Here is a 21,471-nt window from a genome sequence, read left to right as displayed (position 1 = left end):
TCTCTGGCCTTCGGGCTAAAAAAAATCGAAGTTCCGACCATTCTCTCCTCTGAGATCTAACCTTTCCGTGTTTTGATTCTCCTGTTGGGAAATGGTTATCTGTTTCCTCAGGAATGGTTACATGGAAAGATTGGGGCTTTCCTGCCCACATGATTTTTTTTTTTTAGCTTTTTTTTTTCATTTATAAAATAGGGTCATAGGATGTCTTACCGATGCCTGACGCATTGTAAGTACTCAGAATAAACAGTCATTATCCAGCTTCTGTGCAATTAAGACCCGCATGTATTATTCTAGCTCAATAACTCTGAGTACACTGTACTTTCCTTAGTGATGCTCTGGTCATCCTTCTAGGTTCCACACAAACCATTCTGTGATTTCTTTTCTTCCTCTTTGCATGTGCCTGCATGTACTTGCGTGTGTAGGGGTGGATGCTTGAGGGACATGGGTTTGTCCTGAAGTTGCTAACCGAGTCTTCCTCATCATTCCACACCTTATCCTTCGAGGCCAAGTGTCTGAACTGCACTCAGCTGGTTGATATAACTAGTTCTAAGTAGCCGACTTGCCATGTTTCTTCAGGGCAGTCTTCCATGCCCACATTTGCATTCACGCTGGCTCGGGAGATCCAAACTCCATGCTTGCACAGCCAGCACCCGAGTCACAGAGCCAGATCGCCAGCCTCCTTTTCTGTAAACATTCTATACATGGTTTCTATACATTATACACTCTATAATCCATGGTTGTCCATTTCCCTTAAGTTCTCATCTCTTCTGCTAGCCTGGAACTCTGTGTGTACAGGGACTATTGTTTATTTACCCCAGCCTAGTATAAATTGGTATTTAATAAGATGGCTGATTGGCTGGATAGATATATTCATGAATGGACACAAATTAGTCTCACAGGACTTATAACAAGTGATGGCATTGGTTTCATTTGGCAATGGTCTGCTTTATACTTCCTCTTTCACAGTTACAGCGTCATACATGGTAGCCAAGTGCTCCTCTCCTGAGGGTCCTCCCCAACTCTTTTGACCTTTTATGTTGAGACTGGATCTCACAAGGTTACCCAGGAAAGTAGTCTTGAACTCCTTCTACAGTACAGCCTAGAAATTGTGCTGCTTCTGCTTCAGTCTCCCAAACACCCGGGAGACCATACTACCAGGCCCGGCTCTCTTTCCAAAACCGTTGGTGCTCACTGATTCATTTTAATTCCAACGGTAGCTCAGTTAGGTCTTGTGTACATGAAATCTATTTTACAAGTTATTCAAGATTATTCTCTTTACTCTTCACATGAAGTAACTGAGGCTGAGGGTAATGACGTAGACTGCTTCAAGTCAGTGGCTAGTAAAAAGTGTAAAAACTGGCAGTACCAGTTAAAGCCAGAGGACATCTTGCAGGAGCTCCTAGAGGTAGAGGTCTGAGCATTTTATGCCCACAGTGATTTGATAGGCAAGGTGGCTCTGAGTTCAGTCCCCAGCATGGCACATGGCAATAATCGTAGGACTTGGTAGGTAGAGGGGCGTAGATCAGAAGTTCAAGGTCACCTCAACTATACAATAAATTTGAGGCCAGCACACATGCTGGTTAAATACGTTTTGCAGGAGTCAGCTCTCTCCGTTTACATTGTGGGTCCCAGGGATTGAACTTAGGTTGTCAGACCTGGCAGCAAGTACGTTTCCTCACGCAGCTGTCTCTTTCTCACTGGCCCCCAACAGTTGAAGTTTCCTAAGTGGATGGACTAGGGCATGGCGACTCCTTAGAAGGGAATGATAGAGAACGAGGAACTTGGTTTGCCACCATGCCACCCAAATGCACCCCATCTTATCTGATCCTGGAAGTTAGCATGTGGTAGACGGGTGAAGAGAGACAAGGCATTCTTCTTCTTTTCTTTTTTCTAATTTTTATTGCATTTTTTAAATTTACATTTTCAATGTTATTCCTTTTCCCAGTTTCCTGGACATAAGCCCCCCATCCCATTCCCCGCTCCTCTATAAGGGTGTTCCACTCCCCAACCAGCCCCTCCTCCTGCCCCCCAACATTCCTCTACACTGGGGGTCCAGCCTTGGCAGGACCAAGGGCTTCTCCTTCCTTTGGTGCCCAACAAGGACATCCTCTGCTACATATGCAGCTGGAGCCATGGGTATAGTCTTTGGGTATTGATTTAGTCCCTGGGAGCTCTGGTTGGTTGGCATTGTTGTTCTTATGGGGTTGCAACCCCTTCAGCTCCTTCAATCTTTCCCTAATTCCTCCAACAGGGATCCTGTTCTCAGTTCAATGGTTTGCTGCTAGCATTCGCATCTGTATTTGACATGCTCTGGCTGTGCTTCTCAGGAGACATCTATATCAGGCTCCTGATCAGGCTCCTGTCAGCATGCACTACTTAGCTTCATCAATCTTATCTAGTTTTGTGTATATATATATATATATATATATATATATATATATATATATATATATATATATATATATATATATACATGCTATGTACCCATGTGGGGCAGGCTCTGAATGGCCGTTCCTTCAACCTTTGCTCCAATATCCCCTCCTATGAATATTTTTGTTCCCCCTTTGGTCATCCTTCTTGAGCTTCATGTGGTCTGTGAATTGTATCTTGGGTAATTCGAGCTTTTAGGCCAATATCCACTTATCAGTGAGTGCATACCATGTGTGTTTTTCTGTGATTGGGTTACCTCACTCAGGATGATATTTTCCAGTTCCATCTATTTGCCTATGAATTTCATAAAGTCATTGTTTTTGATAGCTGAGTAGTACTCCATTGTGTAGATGTACCACATTTTCTGTATCCATTCCTCTGTTGAAGGGCATCTGGGTTCTTTCCAGCTTCTGGTTATTATAAATAAGGCTGCTATGAACATAGTGGAGCATGTGTCTTTGTTGTATGTTGGAGCATCTTTTGGGTATATGACCAGAAGAGGTATAGCTGGATCCTCAGGTAGTGCAATGTCCAATTTTCTGATTGATTTCCAGAGTGGTTGTACCAGTTTGCAATCCCTGTGTCCCTCTTTCTCCACATCCTTGACAGCATCTGTTGTCATCTGAGTTTTTGATCTCAGCCATTCTGACAGGTGTGAAGTGGAATCTCAGGGTTGTTTTGATTTGCATTTCCTTGATGACCAAGGATGTTGAACATTTCTTTAGGTGCTTCTCAGCCATTTGATATTCCTCAGCTGAGAATTCTTTGTTTAGCTCTGTACCCCATTTTTTTTAATAGGGTTATTTGGCTCTCTGGAGTCTAACTTCTTGAGTTCTTTGTGTATTTTGGATATTAGCTCCTCTATCAGATGTAGGATAGGTAAAGATCTTTTCTCAATATGTTGGTTGCCATTTTGACCTAATGACAGTGTCCTTTGCCTTACAGAAGCTTTGCAGTTTTATAAGGTCCCATTTGAGACAAAGCATTCTATGTTTTACTACATTGGATCAGGGGAAACAGCAGCATATGAGGCATGTAGATCTGGAGCCCAAGAGAATTGTCACTGGCTAGTGTATGGTGGAGTTGATATCAGATCCATTCCGGGAGCGTGGGGAGGTGGCAAAGACAGGCTAAGGTAATGATGAGATAAAGTCAACACTGGGTGAACTGAGCTTAAAGGTTAATTGCAAAATAGAGTTAAGTGTCAAAGTAGAAAAGCACAGATGTTCTTGGTGTCTAGGAGCCACCCAGACTTTGACATGAAAAGCCCAAGGGCTCTGGGATTGTGGCAAGAGCTGAGCCATAGGAGCTGAAGGTGGGTCAAGTAGAACACTTTGCTTGTGAATGTACGAATGTGCTCGTTACCTCTGCGTAGGTGTGTTCACCTGTGTACACGCATAAGGAGTCAGAGGTCAGGTTGCCCTTGCTTGCCTTTTACTGCTCTCTGCCTTGCCTCCCTTTGAGATGGTGGCTCTTACAGAAGCAGGAGCTTGCCTTTTTGGCTAAAATAGATGGCCAGTGAACCCCTGGGATCCTCTCGCCTCCCAGCCCCGAGGCTGCAGGTGGGCCAGCAAACCCAGCTTTTCAAGTGAGTGCTGTATCAGGAAAGGATGAAAGGACAATGCATTTAGAGAATAAAAGACACGCTAATATGCTGCTACCAAGAATTCACCAAAATGGGGGATAAATTAAAAAGCGTAGATAAGATAAAATCCCTTAATGTTCAATATAACCAATGAAAAAAGGACCCATTCTAAGATACATTGTTGGGATGCTTCAGGCTTTCAAGTATAATGGGAATGTCTAGGGAGAAAAAGGAGTCAGAGAGGAACTGTAGGAACCGCGGAGGCATCAGCTGTGGGAACAGGAAATAGACATTTTTCCGGACTCTGCTTTCTGTGCAGTCCTCTGAGGAAGGTTGCCGAGTTGGTGCTTCAGCAAAACGAGAGTGGAGTCAGAGCGACATGTGTGGGTGTTGGAGGACGTTACTGATGGGATTGGATGGATATGTTGAAAAAAAAAAAACTAATCGGATAGCATTTAGGTTAGATATATGTTCTAAAAACCCAAAAAGGCCATGCCCGCTATTAAACATCCCCCCACCCCCAGGGCACTCAAGAAAAATGTTATCATGCACGGTATCTTGCCTTGGCAATGAGTTCTGTTCACCTGGTCAGGATGAGGTGAACCCTAATTACTGTTTATTGATTCTGATGAGGCTAATTTGGGAGCAAGGGCGGGGCAGGTGTTCAGGGATGTGGTGGCAGTGGTGTTGGGGGAAAGAATTAGATCCTCAAATACTGTGACAAGATGTCAGTTAATCTCTAGAGAAACATAGAATAATATTAGAAAATTCGGAATCCGTAGCAGAGTTTGAGGAATGTGGCTGAGGCCAGGTGAGAAGTAGGTAGGCCATTTTTTTTTAAAGAAATGACTTATTTATTTCATGGATGTGGGTACACTGTCGCTATCTTCAGACACACCAGAAGAGGGCATCAGATCCCATTACAGAGGGTTGTGAGCCACCCTGTGGCTGCTAGGATTTGAACTCAGGACCTCTGGAAGAGCAGTCAGGGCTCTTAACCACTGAGCCACCTCTCCAGCCTAGGCCAGAGCTTTTACTTGAAGCTTTAAGAACCATTTTAAAATTTCATATATAAAATTTCATATAAATTTTAAATGGACTTCATCAAAAATAAAATGTAGACAAAGTCAATACACATATATTCAGGGAAAAAAACATAATGTAAGCACAAAGAACTCAAAACTTACTCAGAATTTTACCCCCACAGGGATAACATTTCTTAATATCTTCAAATATTTTCTTCCTAAAACACAGTTGAAATTAATTTTAAATAAATACTCATAACATTTGGGAAAAAGTTCTTGATATACTAAAACTCCTAGAGCAGTTATTCATTTTTTGTTACTAAATGAGCCACGCCCCCAAACCCTGCCCCTCTGGCCTTTCTTCTTCCTCCCCTCCCTTCCACTCCTGTGCTGTAGATGAGCCCAGGGCCTTCTACATGCCAGGCAAGGGCTTTGCCTCTGAGGCAGGTTTCCAGCTCTAGCCCAAATTTTCTGATCAGAATGTGTGGTGTCATTTAGGCTCCATCTCTGGAACAGGAAGAAGAGAACTGAGCGGATTTTTCTTGAGCTCCATTGTTATTTAAAAAACAAAGTAGTTTTCAGTCTTAATTTTACAAAGCTCTATTTAGATTTTTTTTAAAAAAAAACTAGTTCACCAGGGAAATTTGCATCATTTAAGGGAATTTTTATTTTATTTTTAATTTTTATTTGTTTATATATTTTATGTATGGAAGTACTCGGCTGCCTGTACAGCTACATATCAGAAGTGAACATCAGACCCCATATAGATGGTCGTGAGCCACCATGTGGGTGCCCAGGGCCTCTGGAAGAGCAGCTAGTACTCTTAATTGCTGAGCCATCTCTCCAGTCTTTAAGAGTAGATGAATAAATATTTTTATTTCTCTCGAGCTGTTTCTATGATCAAAAAGCATAAAAAGGCAATTTAGCTTTGATGTAACGCATTAAAAATGCGGGACTTCACACAATAAGCAGAATTTTGAGGTAGTAAATTTTTGTTAAGAGTAACTAGGATCCAAAAGTGAATAATTGAAATGACACGTCTAAAGAAATTAAATTGCATAAAAATTTCAGAAAATTACAATAGGTGTATTCTCTCCTAAAATCACTTTTTTTTTATATTTAACATTCGATCTGAGCATGTATTAAGGTGGATCTTATACGAGTTAGACATCAGCCTGGGCTAGCAGAGATCGTTTCAAATGTGGGGGTGGGGAGAGGAAAGTAAGTTTTGAGATTCGACTAGTATTTCAGATCTCCGTCTTTGTCCATGATGTAGTCACTATGTCATCTCGATATGCTCTTGAAGCTTGGCAATGTGTTTATAGAAGCCTATGAAGACTAGTGGGGCATCCATATGTCTATAGTGTATTTCCATAGGTTTACGTGGCTTGTTTGGTTAATTATTGTTGGAGCTAGAGGATTATAGATGTTCAGGGTAACGATGGTGCATTTATCAGAAGAGAACAGAGCAACTGACCAATGATGATCAGATAGGACAAGTGCCTGCAGATGACAGTCCTGAGATAGCGCTGTGAAATCTGTCCTATCTGAACTGACCCTATAGATATCTGCCTATAACCATCACATGCCCACACAGTTATGAGATGAGCGCTATGAGTACACGAAGCAGCTATGGAGCAAAGCAAAAACAACCAGGGGCTATGCGGGTTGTGAAATATCTGTGAGGAAACAGGTGTGGCCATGGCACTGCTGCCCTGGAATGCTGATACTCTTAGGCAGAACAAGGGGGACAACCTGCTCGGTCTTCCTGGCTACTTTTCTGACCATGTAGCTGGTAGAGGTTTTCTCTGTGGTTCTTCCCAGACTGGGGGGCTTTCAGAAATAATTGAATTGTTCCATTTCTATAAATGAAGAAGTGAGCTTCAGTGAGCTTGGCTAGCTCAGTTAGCTGAAGACAGCTCCCCTTGCTATAAAAGAACTTCAGGTTCAAATAAATAGGATTTCAGTTCTATTGCTTTCCATGTTGAATATAAATACAGATGTGGTGTGAAATTATGTGTGCATTTTCTGGCCTAAATCAGCAGCAGATGGTCCCTGTGTGCATACAATATTAGGTCAAATATGTAAGCTTTATTGATAGGCAATTCTCACAAACTGCCCTATGTCATTAATGGTGGACTTTCCAAGTGACTCCGTTTATGTAGAATTTACCTCTTTCCAAAAATAGGACGTGTGACTGCTTTCTTTTTGTAAATTATATAGCTTGTGTGTACCTCTGCTTATTTAGTTTTATCCCAGGTAATTCTATCTTGTTGATACAGCAGGTGAGAAAGCACAGTTTATTGACTTGGCAATTTGGGATACATACACATACATATACATATACATATACATATACATATACATATACATATACATATACATATACATATACATATACATATACATATACATATACATATACATATACATATACATATACACGCGTAAAATCCCCCAAACAGTCCAGTCCTATTTAAACATCCTGACTACAGAGGGGCCCACGATGCAGATGGATTGCTAGTGTACCCGTTCTTATTACGTGGAAATCGAATCCAGGGCCTTGGACATGCTAGGCAGGAGCTACACTCTGACTGCTTGCGGTCCTTCAAGAGTGTTCTCTAGGGGTTTGGGAAGAGGCTGCTCTGAGACATCACGCCTCTTCCACACATGTGCCTCCTACCCGGTTTGGCTAGCACCTGCAGCCTCAAACCAGAACAGGGCGGAGCTCGACTTTGGCCGTGTCAGACGTGGCAGAAAAAAAAAAAAAAAAAAAACCCATCAGTTGCCCTTTCATCCCCTTCTCGATAAAGCAAACCATGCCGATCTTTTGCATAGCGTCTGGGCATATAAAGCAGAATTCACCATTGGAAAAGGGTTTTGGTTACGTGGCGAGCCGGGACGCTGACCGCCGCGGGGGCGGACTCACATACTTCTCCCCACTCGTGAGGTCTGTGACTTGCTGGGAAAGCCCGCGAACCGCACACTGCACCCGGGCCGAGGTGTGAGCTCTCAGGGTTCCATCGCAGTTCCCCGCCGAAGCTCGCGGCTCCGAATCCCCGCCGCGACCCAAGTTCCAGCGCCGGGAGGTGGGCCCCACGCGCGGCCTGCGGGCCCCGCCCACTCTGGCCTGGGGTCGGAGCCGCGGCGAGCGCCAGCCCAGTCCGAGCGGCCGCGTCCCCTTTAAGGAGCCGCTCTGCGGTAACCCGAGCCCGCAGTCCGGGCGGGCGCGGCGGCAGCGCGAGCCTCGGCGACAGCTCCTTCAGGCTCCCCCGGCTTCCCGCGAGCATCTCGCGCGTGGCTCGGGCCGGCGCAGCCCTCGGGCCGGCTGGATGATCAGGCGCCTGTGAGCCCCGCTGCGCTCTCCCCGCCCCGCGCAGCCGCCGCCCGCGGGAGGCGTCCCGGGACTGGGCACAGGTGACGCCGTTTGGACGGGATCCGGGAGGAGGGCGGCCTCGCCCAGCGCAGCCTCGGGCACGGCGCCGCGTCGCACCGGCCTAGCGCGGCCGAGCTCGGGCGCCTGAGGCGGGTGGGAGCGCGCGGGAGGCTCCCGCAGGTGTGAGGCGGCATCCTTCCTGCCGCCGGCCCCGCGACGCTTAGCTAGGAACAGATGATGTCCCGGGTCCGCCGTCCCCCCGGGCCGGCCCCAGGTCCACTCGGTTCTCTTGGGCAGCTTGGTCCGCCGGTCCCCCAGCTTTCCTGTTTGGCTAGCGGCATCCGAGAGGTCTGAGCCCAAAGCGGGTGGGTGCAATATTTGGGCCTGCGGGAGACGCATTCCTTCAAGTAGGTCCGGAGCATCAAGTGGTATCCCCCTCCTCTCCATCCTCTTTCTAAAACAAATAGCTTTTATTTACCCTCCGCAGCTCTCTAGTGGGTCCCATTTTTTTTTTTTTTTTTTTTTTTTTTTAGCCACCCAAGTGCTGAAGTCTAGTGGAGGGAGAATTGGCTTCCCTTTCCAGCCACTGTAACCCCCTGGCAAGTTGATTAAACTAAGTACCTTAGTTTACCCTGGCAGGAAATAGGGTCTCTAATGCCAGTATTTATTTTCCCACCTTTCCAAGATGGTAGGGCAGCGTCTGTGAAAGTGGTTTTGAGTTAAGTTCATAAGACTGACCTGTTTTTTGTTTTGTTTTGTTTTGTTTTTTGTTTTATTTGTAAACATTTGGTGGCCAGTGGGTATGTGTATGTAAAATTACAAAATATTAAAAAGTAATCTTTGATTTTTAAATTAATTCAGATACCGGTTTGGAGACAATGTGAGTTTGTGCAGATGGTGGAAATTGATGTTTATAGTAGACATTTCTGTCATTTTTATTTAGTAAAACCGTTTACCTAGTCAGATAATTGAAAAATCAAAACGTATCTAGGAGGGGGATGTTTTAAGGTGAAATGCTTCTACCTGAACATGTAGTCCTAAGTGGAATATTTATAAGTAGTTTCTAAGTCAGTGTATTCAGGAGCCCTACTTCCCACGTTTCGTCAGGGTAAAGATCTTTTCTCTTTGTTTCTATTTTCCTTAAGTAGTATGGATGAAATGAAATGAGAAATGTATACTGGCAATGTCAGAAAACTTGAGGCTAGTAGTGGAGTCTGCTTCCCTGGGCTGAGCGACGATCCAGAGAGTTTATTTTCCGTGGATCCATGCAACTCCTCTTTTACCACGCTGCCTCTGTCCAGTGTTTCTCTGTGGTGCCGTCTTCCATGAGTTTTGTCTCTCTGGGCTGGATGCCTGTGCTCTGGGTGCTTAGTCATTATTATTAGCTTTGTGCTTCTGCTCCTTCCAGTAAAAGCCTTCACCCCTTGGTGGAAAAGAAAGAATTATGGCTCTTGTCACTAAAGTCCTCCATTCACCTGGAGGTGACTAGGGATGACAGGCTTGAAACATCAGTCACCAAAGACGGACATTTGCTGAGCATTTTCTGAATAGACTCACGGGGTAAGGGTGCATGGATTGGCCTGCTCTTGCGTCGTTTGTTGAAATCCCCGCTGGAGGGATTCCACTGGACTATCAAGAGAAGCCCCTTGAGGGCTGAGCTTTGAGAAGTCCTGATGCACTAAGCTGGGTAAGGACTCTTCCTGCAAAGGGAAGGCAGAAGTGTCCTAGGAGAAGGGATGGCCACCTTCCGAGACTAACATAACCAATGGAGCAAAGGAGCCTGGGTTTCTGAAGGGAGGAAGGACGGGGCTGGGGTGCAAAGAGGAAGTAGAAGAGTCTGAGGTTGCTCTGTCACTCTTTGAGAATTTATTGTCCCTCACCATCAAGGGCAGTTGTATTATAGTCACCAGACCTGTTCCCTCCCCTCCCTTGGTGCTAAAGGAGGCCTGGCATGCCTGTGCCCTCTCAAAGCCCCATTTATTAGGGGACACCACGCAGTTTAAGTTCATAAACCCTTCAGACCTCAAATCTCCCTCCACCCTGCTCCCAAGTTAATGTGCTGTCTTACAGATTAAAGATTCAGTTGACCTTTTCTAGCAAGGGTTAGCTGAACAGTTTACACTGAGATGCAGAAAAGTTTTTTTTTTCCTACAGTTTTTCTTTTGAGGAAGATAGTGAACTAGTTAGAGTAGTGGCCATATATGTACAAGGGGGGGCTGCCTGGAGGGCAGAGTTATGCGAGTTATGGCCTGCGCCATTGTCCTTGAGCAAGGTGGGGATCCCAGCAAGTGCAGACGGTTTCCTGGTTCTCTCCCTACTTCCCCTTGCCCTGTGAGGAGGAAAAAAAGAGCAGTATAGGAGGTGGACATCCCATCTGTCCTTGGGATGGCAAACAGACTTTGGGTGGTAAGGACAGCTATATTCACGGGATATGTAACTATCTGTTAGGAACACGTCCCATCAGGAAAATGAGGTACTTTCATAAAGGAGCCCAAAGCACTTTGTCAGTGTATTCTCTTAAGCGTGAAAGGCGGCTTACTGAGAAATGGAACCCTGATGCTCTGAGGCCTGTTTTCCTTCAAAGGCCTGCAGATCCCATACCAGGTGAAGCCAAGATAAAGCAGCGCTAGAAAAGAGGTTTCTTTGCTCAGATAACATGGTTGTATTTGGGAAGAGGTAATCCTGTGGATACAGGAGGAGCGTGTAAGGCGGTATAACAGCCCAGTGCTCTTGAAAGTAGTCCCTGAAGATGGCTGCACCCAGAGCTTAAACCACGTGGGAGAAAGGAGGGGTTGAACAGTGGGACCAATGCCCTAGACCTGATAGGAGCAGTGTTCCAAACATTACTGGGCCAGGACACCAGAAAGTGCATTTTTTTTACTTTGAGACCCAGAACACAAATAAGTGTATGAGTATCTAAAACAAGTTTTTATTCTTGTTCTGTTTCTAGTTGCAGTTTTTGGAAAACTCCTAACCTCTAGTCTGCCGTTTGTTTAATCAGTGGAAAACCAAGTAGGGTAGGGCGGGGTGGCCTAGAGATACTGGAAGGGGTGATTGAGGGCTATCAGGGTCTGTCTGTGGACGGAAGGGCGTGTGGGACCTGTCTAGTGTGTGAGGATATGAGACTCAGAGTCCAAAGGCAGCTGGATGGGGCAGGGGCAGACAGGGACTTCCTTCCCACTTGTTCTTTCACTGCAAAGCCAAGCAGTTGCTTTGGAAGGGTGAGGGGGACGAAGCGTGGAAAGGACTCTGCATTTGGATTTCAAAGCAGATTTCTTTGGAGCAAGAGCCTTTTCTTTGTAGTTTGTGAGGAAAACAAACGGGCCAGAACAAAATAGCTGATGGATTTAGGTCATGTCCACTTCTGTGGGCCGCCTAGGGGAGCAGGGGCTCAGATGTGGGAAGGATGAGTAGGAGGCTCACACTTCCTGGCTCCGAGAAGTTCTGAGCAAAGCTCAGGGGGTGCGTTGTTCCTAAGCCTCCCTTGCTGCTTGCACTGAGTAAGAAGTTGGCTGCTCGCCTCACCAGGAATTGGAACAGTATTCTCATTCTCGTCTATAACTCGGCTAGGCTATCAGGACTTCCTCAGAGGCCTATTTTATGGTCCATGATCCAATTCAAGCTTCTGCCTCAACCAGTGTCAGGCAGCTGATTCTGCTGCCGTGTGCCCTGGGGTTGGTCAAAGGCAGAAACTATTCTTCAGGCTTTTGATTTCCCTTTTCCCTAACGATTAACATCTGACTTCCACCACCTAACACTCCCACCACCAGGTAAAAGAAACCAACCGAAGAAAGTACACAGGTATCAGAGCCTGTTGCTTAGTTACTGCTAGATTTTGTCATTGACATCTGACCTAGTTGGATCCTCCTTTTGGATCCTCTGGATCCTGTTGTACCTTTCTGACTGCAGGTGAAATTTTTTAGGCGTTTAATGTCACCCTCCTCCCCTCCCCTTTTAAACCTGTCTGACCTTTGTCCAATGCTTTCGATCCAGGTTTCATTAATATCAACATCTCATATCCTCCAACTTAGGGTTTCTGCCCAGCTACTCCTGTGAGCCCAGTTTTGGATCACAGACTCTAGAGACAGCTATACGCTGATGAGTTTTCTACGTTGGCTCTAATTTAACTTTCAGTTTGGGGGCATAAGGAGGGAGTATATCTTGGTTAGGCTCATTTTATTTAATTCTCTCCAAGCGTACTTAGAAATCCATTGAAAGATGTTATTTTGGGGCTGAGGTTACACACAGTAGGGGAGACAGCTCTGTAAGGTTACGGGCTGAGCCCCCAGTACTACAAAGGAAAAGAAAAGCGTAACTTGGGATGCTTAGTGTGCTTATTTGATAGAATGGCGGCAAGAAGGAGTTTTCATTGAGGAATTTTTAGTTTTTTTTATTATTAAATTTCAAAAGCCCCCTAACTTTCGTTTTAGCAACAGTTTTAAAAACCAGTCTTGCTTGATTAACATGCTTGCTCTAATACATGTGATTCTTAAGTGTACCAATATTTTTACATCACATTTTATAATTTATTTGCCTTTTTTCTTTTTTTCTTTTTTGTCTTTTTCTCCTCCCCACAATCACCCAGATTGGATTTCTCTGTGTAGCCTTGACTGTCCTGGAACTCACTCGGCAGAGCAGGAGAGTTCAGACATATACTTGCCTCTGGCCAGCTGTTAATGCATGCTATGTGTGTGCGGGTGCATGCCAGCAGTCCACATCCTGTTTTTACCGGTCACTCTCCACTTTGTTGGTTTGCTTGTTTTCAAGACAGGGTCTCACTGTGTAGCTCTGGCTGTTCTAGAACTCACTATTGTAGACCAGGCTGGCCTGGAACTCATAGAGATCTGTCTGCTTCCAAAGGCTAGGATTAAAGGCTTGGCCTCTATCACACCTGCCTGGCTCTTTCCACCCTGGTTTTAAAGACAGCATCACCGCTGTAACCGGAGCTCAGTGTTTGGCTGAACTAGCTGGCTAGAGAGCCTCCGCCATCCTTCTATCTCTGTAGGTGGGAGCCGCCTCTCTAGGGGAGGCTGGAGATCCAAATGTACGCAGATCCTCATGACTGTATAGCAGGCTCTTTACCAACTGAGCCACCTCTCCAGGCCCACTTCTCATGTTTTTGAAAACCTGGATATTGCCAGAAAGATGGTTTGTAGAAAGTGGAGTGCTGTGGGGCCAGATAAAGATGGAGTGGGTGGCAGAGGGGAAAGACTCATCTCCTTAGCAGAGGCGGCGTTCATATCTCAGAAGCAAACCCTGAAGACCGAGGATTTGGAGAACTCGATAATGCCTTCCGATGGCCCAAGATAATACATGTTCTCCCAAGCAGGCGTGGCACATTGCTATGTAATCTTAGGTACTTGGGAGTCTGAGGCAAGAGCACTGCAAGTTTGAGGCCAGTCTTGGCCACTTAGTAAGACCTCCATCTCAAAATAAAAAGTGGGTAAAAGGAAACCAGGGGGGGGTGACACATACCCACAATCATAGCCCTTGGAAAGATGAGACAGGAGAGTCAGGATTCTAGGGCAGGTCCTGCTGCATAAGGAAGTTTGAGGCCACTATGGGCTGTATGAGATCCTGCCATAGATAGATAGATAGATACATACATACATACATGTATACATACATGAATGAATTGGGATGTAGCTCAGTGATAGTAAGCTTACCGTGTGTGTGTGTGTGTGTGTGTGTGTGTGTGTGTGTGTGTGTGTGTGTGTCAAAGCCCTGGGTTCAGTCAATGTTGGAGCTGGGCAGAGAGAAGGGATTTAGGACAATTTGAAAGGATATATACACTACAGCAACATAAACTAGGGGTGGTAGGGGTAAACAAAGCATAAAAGCAATGAAGTGTGAGTGAGGCTGCCTGGTGTACCATAAACTCCTGCTCTCTCTTGCTGCAAGGTAGCTTTGTAATACTCCAGTAGTTTAGGATCCTGGGCTGGGAGACCGGAGCAGAGAGCCCGGACTGTTGCTGGTTCTGAGGGTTCTGGGAGGTCGGGAGTATGGTTCTGGCCAGCTAGTCTAGTCAGTCCCTGAGCTCCAGTTCCAGTGGGTGTTGCTGTCTGAAAACAAGAGGGAAAGTGATTGAGAAAGACACTGGACGTGGACTCCTGGCTTCCACATACACATTCACACATACCTACATAAGGCAGATATCTCCGTTTGAGTTTTTAATTGGCAACACCATACCTGCAGAGGCTTGGTGAACATACCAACCATCTGTGCTTCATACAGTAAAACCTAGCGGCTTGACTTTCTGATGCCTCCTCGGATCAAGTTCTTCAGTGCTAGCCAGGGGCGCTCAGGGAAAGGTCAGTAGAGTGAGGTGTAAGTTCATAGGCTTAACCCAGAAATAGCTTTAACAGGACCTAAAGGGACACATGATCAGGATAAATAGCAATGTGATCTTCTTCCTGGATAGTCTTTTTTTTACCAGGCAGTGCACAGTATATGACTTGAGTATGTTAGCCTAATCTAGTTTATAAAGCTGGGACCTTGACTCCTCAGAAGTCACCTGGATCTGAGCTTCTGTAGTTACCAAATACTTGTCTCAGTAACCACTCCCTCAATAGGTCTCTGTAGCCCAGGCAGGGGTCACCTGTGATCCTCCTTTCAGCCTCTCAGATAGCTGGAATTAGAGACCTTCATCATCGAGCCAAGCCCTTCATGACCAGGGCTGTGGGCTACCCTTATTTCCTTTTGCATGATTCACCATGATTAATGAATTCAAATGTGAGATTTGTAATTAAACTGTGATGTTAATGAAGCATCTTCTCAGACTTGCATATTAACTCAGTAGGCTATGAAATGGTTAAAAATCCCCATATCTGTTGGGTGTGGTGGCACACACCTTTAACCTCAAGGTTAGCCTGGTCTACATAGGGAGCTCCAGGACAGCCAGCGCTCGGTAGTCTGTTTCAAACAACGTCGAGAAACAACACAGGGACAAGATCCACACGTTGCGTCTGGCTGCCTGGTAGTTTCCACGCTGGATGCTGAGTCAGGTTGGTAAGCAGTTTATTGGCTAATAGGGGAGTTAGATCTGGTGCTAGGGGAAGGCATTTTCATAGGAAGAGGTCAGAAGAGAAACTGTTCAGTGTACTTTTAGTAGTTTTAATGACCCTTAGGTAGCAGAAGAAAAGGCTACCTAAGAATGTGTAAGCCCTTGGCTGTCTCACTTTTTGTTTTAGAAACATTATTCCTTCTCAGATCGTCCTGCTTCTCTGGCAGGGAGGGGGATTCAGGTACTGGGAAGGGGTATGAGCAGAGTACACTGATTCAGGCTACTTGTTATTTTCCCCACATATTATCCTCTTTTGTTTCCCTTTGGAAATTAGTTCCTTCCAAGTAGTCTTGTCCTCTCCTTGTCTGCTTTCATTTCATATACGTTAAACCAAACAAAAAACCCTCCATGCCACACATGAGAAAACATGCAAGATCTGTCTTTCTGAATGTGGCTTACACTGTATGACAGTTTCTAGTCCTACCCATTTCCCACAGATGGTATAATTTTGTTCTTTGTCATGGCTGAGTAGAATTCCACTGTGTATGTCTACCATGTTTCTTCATCTGTTGATGGACTCCACAGTTGATTTCACCTTGGGTACTGGGAATAGTGCTACAGTAAATATGGACGGGCAGGTTATCTCTGGTATTTATACTTAAGGTTCCTTTAGGTATATACCCAGGAGTAGTATGGCGGGATCACATGGAAGTCCTTTTAGGCCTTGGAGGAACCTTCATATTGATTCTCTCAGTGGTCTCCGTAACCTACATCCCCAACAGTGAGTTTCCACACAGGCCACACCCCCACTACCTTCTCTTGTTTGTTTTTCTGTCGTTAGCGGCTGAGGTAGAGTCTCATAGTTTGATTTGTGTTTCTGAGATGACTAAGCATGTCCCCCATGTATTTGCCGGCTGTTTGTACTTTGAGAATTGTCTGGTCCACTTACACATTCGTAGGTTGGCTTTCTTGGTGCTTGATTTTGAGTTATTATTAATACAGTTAGAATCCCCTATTAGAGTATAGCTAGCAAAGATATCCTTCCATTCTATATAGGCTGTCTCTTCGTGCTACTAATTTCTGTGCTTTGAGAGTCTTATTTAAACCACCAAACTCAAATCGGATCATCAATATAAATGAGCTTTAGGACTTTTAGGCCTAGGAGAAAAAGAATGATTTAATGGGAGTTAGACAATGTCAGATTGTATGGTTCAGGGCTAACAGAGAGGGTAGGTGTGATATTTCTTGCTTAAGAAAGGACTTAATAGTACTAAGCACTGTGTGGTGTGTGTATTCTTTTCTCTTTTAAAGACAAGGTCTCACTGTATCCTTATTTATTTATTTATTTATTTATTTATTTATTTATTTATTTATTTATTTTTTCGGAGCTGAGGACCGAACCCAGGGCCTTGCGCTTGCTAGGCAAGCGCTCTGCCACTGAGGTAAATCCCCAACCCCTTCACTGTATCCTTGACTGGCTTGGAACAAACTATGTAGACCAGGCTAGCTTCTACATCCCCCGGTGCTGGGATTAAAGGCATGAGACACTATACCTAGTCAGGCTCTATTTTACTTTGTTTTTAGAGGGGCTCTCTGATAGCCTCTGTTGGTTTAGATCGCTGTATTGCCAAGGATGACCTTGCATTCCGGATCCTCCTGCCAGTCTTGTATGCCTTACAGGCATGTGCCATCACATAGGAATCCCCATTCTTGGTGGAACATCTTAAACAGTGTTATTTCTCGGGGGTGGCTAGGAAGGCCTTCAGAGGGGACTGCAGTGGCTATTCCTGGTCGTCAACTTGACTATCTGGATGAACTACACTCTGAACTGGAGGGTTCACCTGGGATCCAGATCTTGAGGCTGGAAGTTTCTCACCGGGATCTTGGCATGGAGCTCTAGAGGCTCAGTGGCCATGAAAAGCTTAAGCCCAGGCAAGGTAGTACACACCTTTAATCCCAGGAGACTGAAGGCAAGGAGATCTGAGTTCAAGGTCAGCCTGGGACTAAGCAAGTTGCCGATCCAGGAGCGGTAGTACACACCTTTAATCTGGGCCACACCTGCTGGAGATTATGTAAGGACATTCAAAGAAGGAAGATTCCCTCTTTTCCCGAGGACTTGCACTTACTTGCCAGCCCGTCTGCTGGAATCTACTTCTACAGAAGACCAACTGAAACACCTAGTCTTGTGAGACTGAGCAACTCCAGATTCTTGGACTTCCCATCCACAGCTGACCATTTTGGGGGTAGTTGGACTAAGACAAATTCAAATTTGTCATCACAACAAATTCCCTTAATATATAGAGACATTCTATAAGTTCTGTGACTCTAGAGAACCCTGACTAATACAGGCACAGACTCAGGAGGGGGTGCATTAGCTTCAGGGTCACTGGGCTGGAAGATCCCGGATGGCCTGCTAGTGTGGCTAGTCATTGGTTTTGAGTGTTGGAGGCCAACTGCAATTTCCAGCCTCAGTTTCCTCCTCGTGGGCTCATGGCCAGCACACCGGTTCAGGAGCATGAAGAGCAGCCATTGACAGTTGCTGTGAGAGCCGCTTCTGCTCTATAACTCCCAGGCCTTCCCTTCTGCTGTATTCCATGTATCAGCCGGTGGCAAGGCCAGCCCAGGTGATTAAGGTAGAGACTCCATCTGGTTGGGAGTGGTAGTGTGTCAAATTACAAAGTGATTGGTGGCCATTAAAGCTTACTACTTTATGTCACTACATGTATTGTGTACTGTAATGGTGACTATTAAGGCATTAAAGCAACAGAAACATTTGGTAATATAGGCATTCTTATGCATGCCTATTGTATATAATTTGTATCTTACTGAGGATAACTACTACTTCCTCTTTTTCTTCTTCTGACAGGGTTTCTTTATTATGTAGCTCTGGCTGTTCTGAAACTCAGAGATCTATCTACCTACCTCTGCCTCCCTGGAATTTAAGAGTACTGGGTTTAAAGGTGTGAGCCCCATGACTGATCTGCCCAGGGTGTATTATTTTTAACAAATCTAGTTCTCTCTTGCTAAATGGAGTAAGTCTTCCAAACCCATTGAGTTGGCCCTTGAGCTTCTCTAACCCCAGTTAATACTCTCCTGAGGGGAGCAGGAAGGAAAAAGAAAGCAGAAGGTAGGAGGCAGAGTCTTGTCTTAGCTAATTCTCAGCATGCCAAGGACTTGCCTGTGGCCAGTGGACTGCTGATTGTGTGTGGTGAGAAGAATCTCCCAGCTCTTTAGGTTCTGACTTCCTGGGAAGCTTGGCAGGTCTCCAATCCTGTCCCTTTCCCCTCTCCTCCCTTAAAATAGAGAAGAAATTATTCGGGAAAACTTGTGTGTTGTCCAGTTTTTCCTTGATTTCATGGTGTTGGCAGAGGGCCAGAAGAGGTTCTACGCCAGCAGCTCCTGCTGAGATCTCTCTGGGAAGGGAAGGGCACTGATTTGAAAATAAGCGTAGCAGAGGCTTGGAAGAAAACTCTGGCTTCCAGCAGCTTCCTAGCTGATGCTTGGCCACCTGTCCCTCAGTGGCAGGGCTCTTACCGCACAGGCCTAGCATCGCATTGGAAATGTTAATTTTATCAAAGGCTAGCTTTTAAACGGTACCAGCTTTTAAGCCTGCATCTTGATTTGTGCCAGAAACTGCAGTCAGTAGTGTGACGTCCCAATTACTCTCCACCCCCTACGCCAAGATGTTCTGGTTTATCCGAAAATTCTGCAGCTCTAATCGGAACTCAAGTTTAAAGAACAAAAGCTTCTTTATAAAAAGAAAAGAGTTTTAAGTACGTTTAAATCACGTGTGTACTCTGAGCCTCTGGGCCCTAGAAACTCAGCTGGATGTCCTAGGGGTGGGTAGGAGCAGTGGGGTTAAGGGAGAACTGGTAAGGAGGTTCTTGCCAGGAGGGACCATATTTCTTGTTAGGCATTCCTGCAAAGTCTTGGGAACAAATGTCAGCTGCCGAAAATAAAAAGCAGGAAGAACACAACCAGATATGCCAAAAGATAAGGGTGACCTGCAACACGTGAATACCGGGCGTCATTTATTTCTAAGATAAGAGCTAGAACAGGAATCGGAATGGGGCCGCCAGGATGGGAAGTTCAGGGCCACCTGGGCGGGGTACTTGCCCAGCATCTGCAGGCTCCTAGGTTCCATCTTGAGGACTGAACAACAAGCAAGCAGGGAAGGCCCCCAACAAACTAAAGCATATAAAGTGCAGTCGAGGATGATAAAATAGAAATGATTTAAAATCCCAGTTAATAACCTGGTCAGAGGGAGCAGGGATGGTGGCACCTCACATCTGCCATGTCGGACAACTTTGGCAGGAACTAGCTCTTTGAGAAAATCTTTATCAAAAAAGTCTCATTATAATAAACTACAGGAAGACCTCGGGATAGGTGTCATGGCTCATCCCTGAAATCTTCGCACTTGGGTGCCAGAGGCAGGAGGATGGCAGGGAGTTCGAGCTTTGCCTTGAGTTGCTAGTTTGTTCCAAGCTACCAAGTTCCTTTTACTCCCTCCCAGCAAATGAGTAAATAAATACAACAGAAATGACCATAGAAACTGCCCTGTGCAGAGATCAGAGAAAGTCCTAGAAGGCATTTAAGATAGCAACGGAGTGACAGGGTTATGTCAGATAAGATCTTTGATTAAAGAGAGTTTCTGTAGAGATAGGAATTGTCAGGAGTTCTCTCTGACCTGTGGATAAGGTGGGGCCACCTAGAGCTTGCACAGATACTCCCTGGGTGACCCGCACAGTGCTCCCATTAGGATTTAGATTTAGCTTCCTTTCCTGCGCTCCTGTGCTTAACTTATGACAGAATTGTGAGGGCATGTTACATTTTGTTATTAACACAACTGCTAAGTCTTAGTTGCCAGGGTCTGTAGCAGGAAGAATTGAAGAATCTATCTTTCACTTAAATGCTGCTGGGGACAAAAAGGTTGGAAGATTGTTCCCAGACTCAGGGGTCACAGTCTGTGCTCCAGCAAGCCAGGGTTGGCTCCCCACCCTCACAAAACTAACCAAAGGAGCCACATTAATAGTGGAAGGCAGGACAAGGAGATTTGTTGAAAGTGACCACATTGGGAAGAGATCCAGGGACTTCCCCAGTCCATCTCCTGGAGGTCCTGACGTGAGGACAGGGCCTAAATAGCATAAGGTGTGGTCTCCTGCCCACCATTGTCATCTCACAAGTTGTAACTCTTTCTCCTAGAGACAGGTTTCTTCTTTGGATGCCTCCAGGGTGTCCTCCATTTTCTTTCAGCTGAAAAGGAAATACTAATTTCTTGGGTTTATTCATCAACAGTCTGAGCCAAAGAGGAGAGCCCCTGTTTCTTTAGAATGCATTCATTCTCACTGGGTAGGTCAGTAACAGGGTAAGGGACTAGAGGGCAAACGTAAATGACCTCCTTGTCCCTCCCCCCCCCCCCCCCCCCCGTATTGGTTGACTCTTCAGGGAAGAGCGAGCCGTGGAGAAATTTTTTCTGCAGCAGTGAGCCGTTTCCTTGTTAAACCCTAATGGAGATCACATGTTTCAGATAAGTAGGGACTTAACTTAGGGTCCCTCAGCTTTTCCTGGTAGGCCATTTTTCCCTTCAATGACTTCTGGTTAAAAAGCAGTGCCATTGCTAGGTTTAGCGGCAAACACCTTGGCAGATGTCAGGAAGTGAGTAGTCTACATAGTGACCAGGTCTACTTAGTGAGATCCTGCCTTAGAGAAAAGGAGGAAGGTCCAGGGCGTAGCTTAGCGGTACGTAGAGAGGTCACACAGTACGTGCACGGTCCTGTGTTTCATCCTTTGAATGTACACACACGCGCACGCACACAGACATAGAGAGATGGTTGTTAGGACCCATGTATCTGTGTCATCCTATTGCCTGTTGATTGTAGGCCCTGCAGACTCTAGCAGTGACGCTGATGATGGCTCTTTAACTTTGCTCAGAAAAGAAGAAAACGGAGACATGTAATTCTCCTAAATTTTTTACATAGCGGTCAAGGCATAATTTAGCAACAATAAAACAAGGGGTTGGAGAAATCCCTTAGCTTTTAAGAAGAGCACTGGC

The 21,471-nt window shown here is 45.4% G+C and overlaps 1 protein-coding gene across 11 annotated transcripts in view; it reads left to right on the top strand.

Annotated features, from left to right (window-relative positions):
- Tlcd4 (TLC domain containing 4) overlaps nt 1-21,471 on the top strand; it is a 79,188-nt gene that overhangs the window by 15,151 nt on the left and 42,566 nt on the right. For 2 of the 11 annotated variants that reach the window (XM_087629316.1, XM_087629290.1), the window contains exon 1: nt 7,824-7,990. The exons of 4 other annotated variants lie outside the window; for them this stretch is intronic. The gene's annotated coding sequence lies outside the window, so the exon portion shown is untranslated. Of the gene's footprint in view, nt 1-7,823; nt 8,043-8,201; nt 8,782-21,471 lie in introns of those variants that run through there. 5 more of the 11 variants (XM_087629288.1, XM_087629279.1, XM_087629296.1 and 2 more) reach the window with 4 other exon arrangements.

The sequence above is a fragment of the Rattus norvegicus genome, chromosome 2, assembly GCF_021556685.1.
Source record: "Rattus norvegicus strain SHRSP/BbbUtx chromosome 2, alternate assembly SHRSP_T2T, whole genome shotgun sequence".
NCBI lineage: Eukaryota > Metazoa > Chordata > Mammalia > Rodentia > Muridae > Rattus > Rattus norvegicus.
The sequence above is the reverse complement of the archived record's forward strand: the minus strand, read 5'-3'. Positions and strand labels throughout refer to the sequence as shown.